Source organism: Papaver somniferum, unplaced genomic scaffold, assembly GCF_003573695.1.
Source record: "Papaver somniferum cultivar HN1 unplaced genomic scaffold, ASM357369v1 unplaced-scaffold_132, whole genome shotgun sequence".
Lineage (NCBI taxonomy): Eukaryota > Viridiplantae > Streptophyta > Magnoliopsida > Ranunculales > Papaveraceae > Papaver > Papaver somniferum.
The window spans coordinates 4,702,139-4,715,229 of record NW_020622381.1 but is presented as its reverse complement, the minus strand read 5'-3'; the positions used below and the strand labels follow the sequence as shown (position 1 = coordinate 4,715,229).

General features: G+C 37.1%; 1 long non-coding RNA gene across 5 annotated transcripts; it reads left to right on the top strand.

Moving 5' to 3' along the window:
- The first annotated feature begins 5,751 nt into the window (after nucleotides 1-5,751).
- Nucleotides 5,752-9,964, top strand: LOC113332969. 5 transcript variants are annotated; one of them, XR_003351740.1, is made up of 7 exons: nucleotides 5,752-5,801; nucleotides 6,134-7,079; nucleotides 7,191-7,216; nucleotides 7,404-7,476; nucleotides 7,648-7,736; nucleotides 8,060-8,145; nucleotides 8,773-9,964. It is a non-coding gene; the product is annotated as an uncharacterized LOC113332969 (long non-coding RNA). The 5 variants fall into 5 exon arrangements; XR_003351739.1 differs by having other exon boundaries at nucleotides 8,060-8,150; XR_003351738.1 differs by having other exon boundaries at nucleotides 7,648-8,145.
- Nucleotides 9,965-13,091: the final 3,127 nt, after the last annotated feature.

Here is a 13,091-nt window from a genome sequence, read left to right as displayed (position 1 = left end):
AAACATCGGGATCTTCGTTATAGGTTCGACCCTCTAAATTTCAACCTAAGCACGACTATATTTAAAGTGGAGACTATATTTGATGCTAGAAATTCTAATCCACAGCAGGGACGACACGATTACCTAAACACCGTCTCAATCAACCGGACGACTAAAATTTTATGCGATGATATTGACCGGCTGACCAAATTTGATCAGGCCACCAAGACATCGAGATCTTTTTTATAGGTTTCTCCCTCTAGATTTCAACCTAATCACAACTAAATTTAAAGTGGGACTACATTTGACTCTATAAATTCTAATCCACGGCTATGACACGATTCTCTGAACACCCCCCCAATCATTGCAGGATATGCGAGAATAGTGACCGGCTGACCAGATTTGATCAGGCCAGAACGACATCAGGATCTTCGTTATAGGTTCGACCCTCTAGATTTCAACCTAATTATTGCTAATTATAAAGTGGAGATTATATTTGACTCTAAAAATTCTAATCTACGGCCGGGACCGTAGGTCCCGACTACTATGACAAAATTACCTAAATGCCGCCCCAATCATTACCTGACGACTAAAATTTTTTGCGAGGATATTGACCGCCTGACCAAATTTGATCATGCCAGCAAGATATCGGGATCTTCCTTATATATTCCTCCTTCTAGATTTCAACCAAATCACAGGTAATTGTAAGGTGGGGACTACATTTGACTCTAGAAATTCTAATCCACGGTCGGGGCCACAGGTCCCGCCTACTATAACATAATTTTTTAAACACCGCCCCAATCATCAACGGACGACTAAAATATTATGAGAGGATACTGACCGGATGACCAAATTTGATCAGGCCAGAACGACATTGGGATCTTCGTTATAGGTTCGACCCTCTCGATTTCAACCTAATCACAACTAATTTTAAAGTGGGACTATATTTGACTCTATAAATTCTAATCCATGGCCGTGACACGATTCTCTAAACACCTCCCCAATCATTACCGGATCTGCGAGAATATTAACCGGCTGGCCAAATTTGATCAGGCCAGAACGACATCAGGATCTTTGTTATAGGTTCGACCCTCTAGATTTCAACTTAATCACCGCTAATTTTAAAGTGGGGACTATATTTGACTCTAGAAATTATAATCCACGACCGAGGACTACGACCCCGATTATTATGACATAATTACCTAAACGCCACCCTAGTCATTACCTGACGGATAAAATTTTGTGCGAGCATATTGTCCGGCTGACCAAATTTGATCATGCCGACAAGACATCGGGATCTTCCTTATAGGTTTCTCCTTCTAGATTTCAACCAAATCACATCTAATTGTAAGGTGGAGAATACATTTAACTTTAGAAATTCAAATCCACGGCCGGGGGCCATAGACCGCGGCTACTATGACAGGACTTTCTAAACACCGTCCAAATCATCACCGGACGACTAAAATTTTATGCGAGGATACTGACCAGCTGACCAAATTTGATCAGGTCATAAAAGACATTGGAGTCTTCGTTATAGGTTCGACCCTCCAGATGTCAACCTAATCACAACTAATTTTAAAGTGGGGACTACATTTGGCTCTAAAAATTCTAATCCTACTATTACACGGTTACCTAAACACTGTCCCAGTCATTACTGGACGACTAATATTTTGTGGGAGGATACTGATCATTTGGCCAAATTTGATCAGGTCAGCAAGACATCAGGATCTTCGTTATAAGTTTGACCCTCTATATTTCAACCTAATCACGACTAATTTTAAAGTGGGGACTATACTTTCTAATCCATGGCCAGGGCCGACATGATTTCCTAAACACTGTCCCAATCATTACCGGACCACTAAAATTTTATGCGAGGATAGTGAACGGCGGACCAAATTTGATCATGCCAGAAAGACATCGGGATCTTCCTTATAGGTTCCACCCTCTAGATTTTAACCTTATCACGACTAATTTTAAAGTGGGGACTATATTTAACCTTAAAAATTCGAATCCACGGCCAGCGCCATAGGTCCCGAATCCCGACTACTATAACACGATTACCTAAAGACCGCCCCAATCATTACCGGACGACTAAAATTTTGTGCGAGAATACTAACCGCCTGACCAAATTTTATCATGCCAGCATGACATCGGGATCTTCCTTATAGGCTCCGCCATCTAGATTTCAACCTAATCATAAGTAATTTTAAAGTGGGGACTGCATATAACTAAATTCTAACTCACAGCCGGGTCGTAGGCACCAAAAAGGTGGTGTTTGACTCTGAGATTTGAGAATCATTAGATGGTCAGGAATGAACGGGGACCATGATCTGCCGGCCGGAATCATCCTGATGACTATGACTTGGACGGCCAGAATGATCGGTTGTGTTTTTTTTTCAAATCCCCAAATTCACGAAACCAGGGGATTATGCTCGACTACTCCTGCTAACGACTTCTCACCAGTATCTTTCTGCTAACCCTGTCTCTGAATTTCCATGTTTTCTTAATCGTGTTTTCTTTCGAAATCAGAACCTTGCTACCTTTTAATGGTTGACGTAAGGGTTTTCTCATCTTTAAGATTAGTTAAGGCTGATTTACAGTTCGATGGAAGCGCCTTCTCAGTCAAAATTGAACATTGCCGGTATGTTTCTCATCTTCTCTAATTATCACTGTTTTTTCAAAAAAATCGGTGTTTTTTCAATTTTCTGCTGCCTAATGGTAACTCTATATATCTTATCGGCTGTTACCCTGACTAAATTCAATTTCTTCTACTAGCTATCGATTCTTTACGAACCCTAAACCTAAAATCCCGTTCTTTTGTTTTGTTTGGTTTCTTTATTTTAATTTTGTTTGATTGTTCCATCTTATTCACTGTAGGGGTGATGTTCGATCAATCATAAGATGTGAAGTTTGCAGTCTCAAATAGGCACTATTTGTGAATTTTATCATTCCATTAAAATTTGAACTCTGTTAACCCTACTAATAAACATGAATATCTCTATAATGTGTAACCTTAAAACATGAATATCACCCTTGAGAATTTTACCGTGTTCATTACTTCAACTCCCTATCCATATCACCTGATTTTGGTTTTACTGTGTTCCCAATAGTGATTCCATTGATTTAACAGTACGTAGAAGATAGAAGGGGAGGATTGGTGATGACCAGAAGAGGTACCACTTTTAATTTAAAAATGATAGAGAACATAATAAACGAACTTGAATATTTCACTAGTCCAATATAAATGATTTACTTACTATGGCGTCTGTGATCTATGTTAACGATGTTATTTTCCCCCTCTTTTTAAGTTTCAACAGTAAAAGGAATTCAAGGGTGCCTCTTACTGAAATATGTTCAAGTTTTTTATGTATACTTGAAAGGAAGTATTAATTAGATTTCTCCCCTCTTTTTAGGTTTCAACAGTAAAAGGAATTCAAGGATGCCTCTTACTGAAATATATTCAAGTTTTTTATGTATGCTTGAAGATGGACGTACTTAATTAAACAAGAAATGATTAATTATGGGTGGAATCCTGGAGTACATTCAGGAGAATTAATGATGGGGGATTTATTTTTTGGTTGCGATTTTTTCGCTTTACGATATGGTGCTTTTTGGTTATGTGTAAGAGATTTGAAGAAGAAAGATGACGGAGGAATATAAGAAGGAGGGAATCATATAGAAATACTAGAATTATATTGTTAATGTATTTATTTTTGTACTTAACATCTGGATCAAATCAAATTGATAGATTCAATTTGCTGATGAAACTTGAGACTTTTTTATGTTGTTTTTGTATTGAGTTCATGAGGCAGAAACATATGTGAACTATGCAGCAATTTAGGTGTATATAAGTTTTAGGAGAAGAGGCATCAATTGTATGATTCATCTTGAGTAATCGTTCATACTGCCTATTCCTAGAAAAGATTATCGCATTTTTCTGTAGTCAATACTCTTTAATTGATCTGCGTCTCTACAATTTTTAGTTGTCACTGCTCTTTTTCAGTCGCACCGCTTGAGTATTCGGTACTTTATTTTTTTTAATGTTGTGATTGTTGGTAATAAGGATGCCAAGCGTTGGTGAAAAATGTTGGAAAATGTTTCCATTGTATCATATGATTGACTATCTAGAGACATTTTCCTATTTGGCTACCGGTGAAACACTACAAGATGAGAGGTGCCAATGGAGGTTTCCTATTCAAGCTAATACCTGTGAGGTTTCATCATAAACAACAAATCTGGGTAGTTTTTTTTTCCTCAAACTATTTTGATTTTTAGGTTAACGTATGCGTAAATGATCATGCACAAGTTCTGAGAAGAAAAACTTCATATTTTATATACAGTCAAAATAGGAAGAAACATTCTGACCACGTTTTATTTTAGGCTGATCAGTTCATGAGTAAAGAAAGTTCTCAGATTTTTCACAGCGAATATGTAGTTAACCACGTTTTATATGTAGTTAACCACTTCACAGCGAACCGCTCTTTCTGAATTTTCCACTTCACAGCGAACCTTTTCCTCTTCTCCTCTCTGAAATCACTTCCAAATACAAATTATATAATTTCTGTTTGATTTCTGAATCTTATTAGTTTCAAATGGTTTGATTATTATTATTTTCAGCTGTATTTCTCGCTTTTGAATTTCGTATATGATATCTAGGGCTTTTGATTCGTTGTTTTTGGGTTTTTGAATTTCGCTTATGGAGTTTCTGTTGTTTATGGGTTCTAATAAGATTATGTTGCAATTTAGGATATTGGGTTTAAAAAAAGTTAGCCTTTTCTTCAAATTGGACGTTTTCTCGGTTTAGCAAATTCTAAGGCTGTTTACCTTACCGTTTCAGCCAGTGTGTTAATCTTGAATGGGATTTGAATCTGAGTTGGAGCTGACAGTACTGAAGCTGGTGATGAAGAAATGTTGTTGTTGGTTTGTAGCTACATAAGAGATAGTGATGGTGATGCTTCTTTTGGTTTGAACGAGGTATGGAGTCTGGTGGTATGTGCAGCAGAGAAACATCCAATCCCAAGGGATATGAATTGCAGTTAGACTTCTGATGATGTAGGAGAAGGTTTCAAGTGACTAACGGAAGATTTCAAGCTGCTACCGTGATTCAGGGAAGATTTCAAGCTTCAACTGTGACTGATGGAGATAAACATGGATGTGTGCAATAAATGCAGACGTTTTCGTTTGATCTTCTGCCGGTTTCCTGAACATGGATGTAAATGTAGTTTCGTTTTCTCATTAATAAAAAGAAAAGGCGATTGAGAGGAATAGAAGAAGAAGAAGGTAAACGTAGAAGGCCTGGAATTATATTGGTAATCTATTTCTTTTCTTTTTTGATTTTATTGATTTTTTTTTCTTAGCATCTGTGCTTAATGATTATGTACTTTCTTAATAATTTAATTTTGATTTGTATGATTGGCCATATGATGAAAAAAACATTAGGAGGGAGTTGGTAAAGCATCATTCAAGTTACTGTAGCACAATCCTTAATTACGTGTAGCTCTCTATACAGTCTACCTGAAGTGAAGCTGTTACCCTCCACCACATCTTCAGCCTCGAAGTTTAAATTAAATGTTATGTCTCAGCTCAAGCAAATCAATGCTTTCCGCTGGATCAAGTGCTCTTCCATCTAAATTGCAGCTCCCAGCCATTAAAATGTAGAAATCACAAAACTTATATAGCGTCCTTATTCGAACGCAGTCTAAACAATCTTGGGTATTTTTCCTATGAACATTTTTAATTTTGGGTTTCTACACTCTGCTTTGTCGAGGGGAAGTTGCCCATGACTTGATTTCTGAAGATGAATCCTTACATGTTATAAGGAGGTCAGTTCTCTAACCCTAATTGATTTGTTTGGTTCGATTCTCCCTCGCCTTTTTATCTTCATCGCAGGAATTAGTTGAACTACTTTTTCTGAATCGTTGCCACACACTGAAATTAACATCATGTAACCTTTTTATACTAATTGGTTCGACTTTTTCATTCGGTTTTGGTATATCCAATTAATCAAAGGATTGAAAATCTCAGAGTTTTAGCATGCAAGTTACACGAGGAAGATGTAGAAAGTATACTACATCAACGACACTGACGACTAAGTTTACGCTATCAGGGTAAATAAATTAATAGCTCTTCCTTTTTTTTTTTTTTTTAATTACAGAATCACCGCAATTAGAAGGAAAGACAAAAGCAAATCAAGTAATGGGAAAGTTTGAAAGCTCTCAAGGATTTGGTTAAATTTTCTATATGATTTTGTTTCGTGCCTATTGTCCATTAATTAATATGTTAATGGAAGCATTCATTGACGATCCTTATACTCAGGCTATTACTATAAATCTTCAGAACCCAGATCTTTTTCTGATCGTTCTCAAGATAATATCACCCTTCACCTGATTTTTGTTTTAGTGATTTTGGGGATTTTCTTGGTGATTTTTTACTGGGATTTATGTCGTTGGTGAGAGTACATGCAATATGTTGTATTGAATTGGTGAATATATATTAGTTCTTGAAGTGTATGATGAATTGTGTAAATTAGTTCTGGGTTTTGTCAGATGTGTTTATTGTATGAGCTGTGATGGGTTTTCAATGAGTTTGACTTGGCAAACTTTTGAGGATATATACAATTCATGACTGAGATTAGGTTCTGACAAATAGGCATTCTGTGTACAGATTGATACAGGAACTGATATACTGTAGGTTGATTGCAATTCAGGTTGCAGGAACTTAGCAAAGGTATGCACAAGCTCACCCTGAAGATTTTACACTAACTCAACTTATTTTGCTTTATTACATGTCGTTGAAAAATTGTTTAGGTTAGTTAAGCTTTCGCACCAGGAATAGTCAGAGATGTCAATATTGGATAAATTTTATTTCAGTCTCAAGAAACCGACATCAATTGAAATTGGTGGGAGTTGTTTAATATAAGTTGTAGCAAAGCCGTCTGTTTATAATGATCTTTGTTGGTAAATACCATGCTGGAAAGTGCACCAAGATATGTTAAACCCGCTGATGGAGGTGCTACTGATGAGCATATGGATCCACCGGCAGCAGCAGGTTGTAGATGATTGAACTTGCAGGCGAACCCATATTTACAAACCCCGATTCGTGTATGTAATATATAGACATGGTGTTACTTTCTACTCCCAATTCACTTTTTATCTCTTTCTTTCCCATCTATTATGTGATCTTGACTCACTATTTTATTGATTTGTTAATAGGTACGCAAACAAGAATTCTCAACCAAGTATGAATTTGATTTCTCTCTATCCTCTTTGCTTTCGATATATATATTTGGGTTATTAGGAGTACATTACAAAATCAATAGGCCTTTAACAATTATAGCAATTATGTACTTATCATTACATGACTTGTGAACACCTGCACCAGCTTCTCTAATAAATATTTGCTTATAGCAGTTTTGTTGTATTTAGGGACAACCGGAGGCTAAATTAGAGCTGAGGTCGCAGGAATCATTTTAAATACATGCTCTGGCCAAATTTCAAGGTGTGTTGAAGATGTATATCTCTGACTTGTTGCATACAATTCAGTTGGTTTGCAATTTAGATTATTTCCATCTTTTAGTTTTATGTATTATTATGTCAGAATATTGAGTATGACATAGATTGGATAACTTATCATGTCGAGTGCGATACTAAGATGAGATATTTGAATCAGGTTGCGGCTCAGTGCGACACTAAGATGAGATATTTGAATCTGCCAACATCAATGAAGATCTATGATCTAAAATTGTTGTAGTACAACGGGTAACACAACTGAAGTGTTTACTATTGGAATTTTGGTTTGGTTAATAAGCATTTTTAATTAATTTTAAAATCCACAAGAAGATGTTATTTGGTTTTTTAGGCTCTAGCTATTACTCTTTTGGGCGACTATGTTTTGTTTGTAAAAGCAGAAAACAACAATTCTACAATGCAAGGGGTTGAAATAAATAAAGATGCAATTTTTGTCTCTTTGCCAACAGTGGAAGAAGAAACATCTCTATTGCTAAGTTGAGTTTTCGTATTTCCATGCTTTAATTTTAACAATATTTATTGGAGATTTTTTTTTATTTTCTTTGCTTCAGCAGCTGACTAAGCTTCTGCTAGAAGATACATGTGATTAAGTAGAAGATCGGAGTTGTTCCAATGAGGTAAAGAAGGCCTTTGAATTCAGGTCAGGTAAGACTACTTATCTATTGTTACTGTAGTTTATTTAAGTTTATAAATTGGTTTTTATTACCCCTATTGTTGCTACTCTAGCTGACTACGGACGTTTTCAAGAGACAAAAGATAGAAACTTGGTTGTGATGGTTAATTCCTTTAACAAAGCGTATTAATAATTAAGTTTAATTACCACAAATATTTAAGGATTATGAATTTAAAAAATTATATGTATGAGAAGGTGAGAGAGATACCACGATCATTTATATATGAAATTTGTTCCAAGGTCCTCATCTGCTCTAATGAGGAACAATGATTATCAAGTATCTGACACTCAAATAGTAATTCGTACTTGAAGAAACCGCATTCTCTTCTCAAAGAATATTGATTAATGGTTAATTTAAGAAACTAAGAATGTCGCAGCCGATTGTCTCTCCAATAATTCTAAATAGCATCATACATATCATCTGTGTAGTATACATATTGTGGTGAATCTAATCTCACCAGTCACCACCTATAATCTATATGCCTAACCATCCGATGTTCAGTGTCAATATCTCTTTTCAGAAAATCTTCGATCTTATATGTTTCAGTTGTATTGTTTAACTAACTTTTATATTTATGCATTATTATTTTGCAGAACACATGAAACAAATTAGACAACACCCTGCCTAAAGGTGAAAGTTTGAAAATGGGGTTTAGTTTGTTAGGATGAGCACCTGAGTTCAGTTGAGGCTCTGCATCTAGCCTCTTACACTCCTAAATTGTTATTCACATCCATATCCTTTCAAATCATTGATATCATATTTGTTTTTGAGATGCATAACATCATTTAAATGAATTAGACATGTCAGAGTTGGTTTTTGAAATGCTCAAGTCCTACTTTGTATATACATAAGTTTATAGTCATCTCAAGCAGATATTAAGAGACGAGATAGATTATGTTTGGAAATAATTTCTCTCTTGGTATCTTAGTTCAGCTGGTAGAGCACATGGCATTCAACCATGTAGTTGTGGGTTCGACTCCCACAGATGGCATATACTCAGGCAAACTCCACGCATCTAAACTTACACTTTGGGTACCCTACATTACTGTAAGTGTTTGCTGGCTCAAGCAAATCTGTAAGCATTGATCTGAACTTACGAATAACATAAGGTACATATATAAATAAATAAATATGAATAGTGGGTCAAATTATGAATACCCATGAGTCATCTGAGTCACGAGAGTAAATGTAGCAGAGTTTTCTCAATTGTCGATTGCTGAGATCTGCTGATGCGACGAGATAATCGATTGCGTTTGTCTTCTACTCTACTGGCTATCTGATGTGATTTTTTTGTTTTTCTTGGCAGGTGCTCACATTCATCGGTTTACTTTCCCTGACTTGGGAGTTTACAACTCCTTTAATGTTTTATTTTTACCTTGAGTTAGCTTCGTTGTAATTGCATGTTAATTGGTTCTATATTTGCACTTTCGGTTCATAAGAAGGTAAACGAAAACTCCAGCAAAGAATAATTTAAGGAAAGAGATGCAACCATTTGCCCGGGGACTAATGCGTGGAAACGAAATCAGCCTAGATCATGGGCTAATGCTAGACCCACGTCAATCCAATTGTCATTAAGCTCATCGCCGGAACAATAAAGTCCATGCCTGCTATCTTATGATGGATTATGGATGTGTATGAAACTGCCATTTGTTCGTGAAGATCTAGAGATGGTTTGCGGTAACATTTCGAACAGTAGTCACATCCACCATTGTTGTAATTATGGTCTATAATTCTGGATTTATAAGCAAACACGGGAAGTTTAAATTAGATATCAATTTAAAAACATTATTTTATGAAATGCGGTAACAAGAGGAAAAGATGATGGTCGCAAAAAAGGATCCCAACAAGACATCTGGATCTTCCTTCTAAGTTTCACCCTCAAATTTCAACCTAATCACGACTAATTTTAAAGTGGGGACTATATTTCTCTCTTGAAATTCTAATCCACATCCACAATTACCTAAAACACCACCCCAATCGTTGTCGGACGACTAATATTTTGTGCGAGGATACTTACCGGCTGACCAAATTTGATCAGGCCTGAAAGACATCGAGATCTTCGTTATAGGTTCTATCCTCTAAATTTCAACATAAGCACGACTATATTTAAAGTGGGGACTATATTAGACGCTATAAATTCTAATCCACAGCTGATGAGTGCTAAAAAGTGCATATTTATATATATTTTTCTTGGCAATTAACTCATCTTTTGTGCTCTAATTCTCCATTTTAACCCATATTCTGTATTTTCATTGTTTTCAAGAATAAATATTTTTATTAATTAATTTTGCATTTTTAGGTACCAAATAAAGTTTGGATGAATTGCGGAGCGGAAAAGAGCAGAAAAGTGGTGGAAGCCAAGAGGAATCACACAAGGAAGCCGCGAAGAATGTTATGCGCAAGACCAGAAGGCTAGAACTGGGCTTGAAGAGGAAGAATTGTTCTTAAAGAAGATATGGGCTTGGCATACCCAAGGCCCAAAACCCTCACCCAAATCCATTTCCTATATCCATACCCGTTTCCCTTTCTAGCCGTCAGATTGGATCATCTCAGCATCCTATGGTCGCAGCATCACCCAGTACATCAAAGTTTGAAGATCCTGTCTAACACTACAGCACCTAACTCCATCTTGAGCCGTCAGTTTCGTCGTATCAAGCATCCGGCGGTCGATACCAGCCTCTTCACTGGTAGCCGTTAGATCGATCTATCATTTCCGCATCCCACGGCTTAGCTTTGTGAATCTTCGAGACTTGATGCATCCGCTCAACACCCAAACACATAATATCTATACCCATCAACCAAACACTACCCTAACCCCTAATCCCATCGACCTTCTCTTTCTTCTTCCCTCTTCTTCTCTTCTGCAACTCCATGTCTAGCGCCACCAACTCCACTGCCCCGACGCTGCCACCACCACCAACCCTTCACGATCTCTCAAATCACTAACCCATCACTACCCCCATCATTATTACCACTTTCACCAACTCTATGTCCTTCTAATTTCTCAATTTCACGCCTCACCGAAATTGATAAATTAGGTCGGAATAGAGTTGCAATTAGGGCATGGGAAGAGCAGGAGAAGACGAATAAGAAGCATGGGTCGACGAATTTGATTGCTATCAGTGTTTAGGTAAAGTTTAATTTCAACTTTTTTGAAATTCTGTGAAATTAGGTATTTGGGGGAAACTCATGTAAACTATAAATAGGGGATGTGTGGGAGGATTAGAACTCATGCCTGGGCTAGCCAGAGCTTCACCCAAGAGGACTGGACTAGCCAGTGCCTCAACTGTGCTGTTTTGATTTGTTCTATCAATGCTCTGTTTATGTTCAATGTTTCAATTCCAGTTATTTAATGTGTTAAACATGTTCTAGTTTAATTTGCCAGGGTTTAGATGAAACCCTAGCTTAACATTTGTTATTCATGCTCCTGTCAGTAGCCATGATGTGTTTAAATTCTCATAGTGAAACTCCATCTTAGGGCTTCAACACTAGCCTTTCACATTGGATGTCAGGCATCCATTGTAGTTAGAATCATCTAGTGTTGCTGAACTGCAACTCATGCTTAATTATATATATTGTTCTTTTGATTAATTGTGCTTTAAACAGACAGTTAATACTTAGGGAAGATACCTTAGTTGTGATAGGAGATTTCATATCAAAATGACCCTTGCTATATAGAGGATTGACATCCCTCTTGATGGTGGTTATAGAAAAACAAAGTTACTGACAGTGATGAATAGTCAGTGTGAGTTAGAGGTGGATTCAAAGACCTTGGTATTTTGTTTACATTTGTTTCCAAATTCTTGCTTCACTGTTTGCTTCTAAATTCTATACTTCACTGCCTTTGGCTCATTGCCATTGTAACTGTCATTTGCCACTGTCACTCTTTGCTTCATTAGTTCACTGCTCAGATAATTAGCTTAGGAAACTTCAACTCACACCCTAGTCCCTGTGGATTCGACCCGTATTTGCACAAGCTACAACCGACACCGTGCACTTGCGGTATAACCATGTAGGCTTCCCTTATACTCTTATTTCATACATCTTTCATAGCCTACCAACAGCAGGGGCGACAGTTTACCTAAACATCGTCTTAATCAAGCGGATGACTAAAATTTTATGCGATTATATTGACCGGCTGACCAAATTTGATCAGGCCACCAAGACATCGGGATCTTTCTTATAGGTTTCACCCTTCAGATTTCAACCTTATCACAACTAAATTTAAAGTGGGACTACATTTGACTCTATAAATTCTAATCCACGACCGTGACACGATTCTCTGAACACCGCCCCAATCATTACCGGATGTGCGAGAATACTGACCGGCTGACCAGATTTGATCAGGCCAGAAAGACATCAGGATCTTCGTTATAGGTTCGACCCTCTAGATTTCAACCTAATTATTGCTAATTATAAAGTGGAGATTATATTTGACTCTAAAAATTCTAATCCACGGCCGGGACCGTAGGTACCGACTACTATGACAGAATTACCTAAATGCCGGCCCAATCATTACCTAACGACTAAAATTTTGTGCGAGGATATTGACCGCCTGACCAAATTTGATCATGCCAGCAAGACATCGGGATCTTCCTTATATATTCCTCCTTCTAGATTTCAACCAAATTACAGGTAATTGTAAGGTGGGGACTACATTTGACTCTAAAATTTTTAATCCACGGCCGGGGCCACAGGTCCCGCCTACTATGACAGAATTTTTTAAACACCGCCCCAATCATCAACGGACGACTAAAATATTATGCGAGGATACTGACCGGTTGACCAAATTTGATCAGGCCAAAACGACATTGGGATCTTCGTTATAGGTTCGACCCTCTAGATTTCAACCTAATCACAGCTAATTTTAAAGTGGGACTACATTTGCTCTATAAATTCTAATCCACAGCCG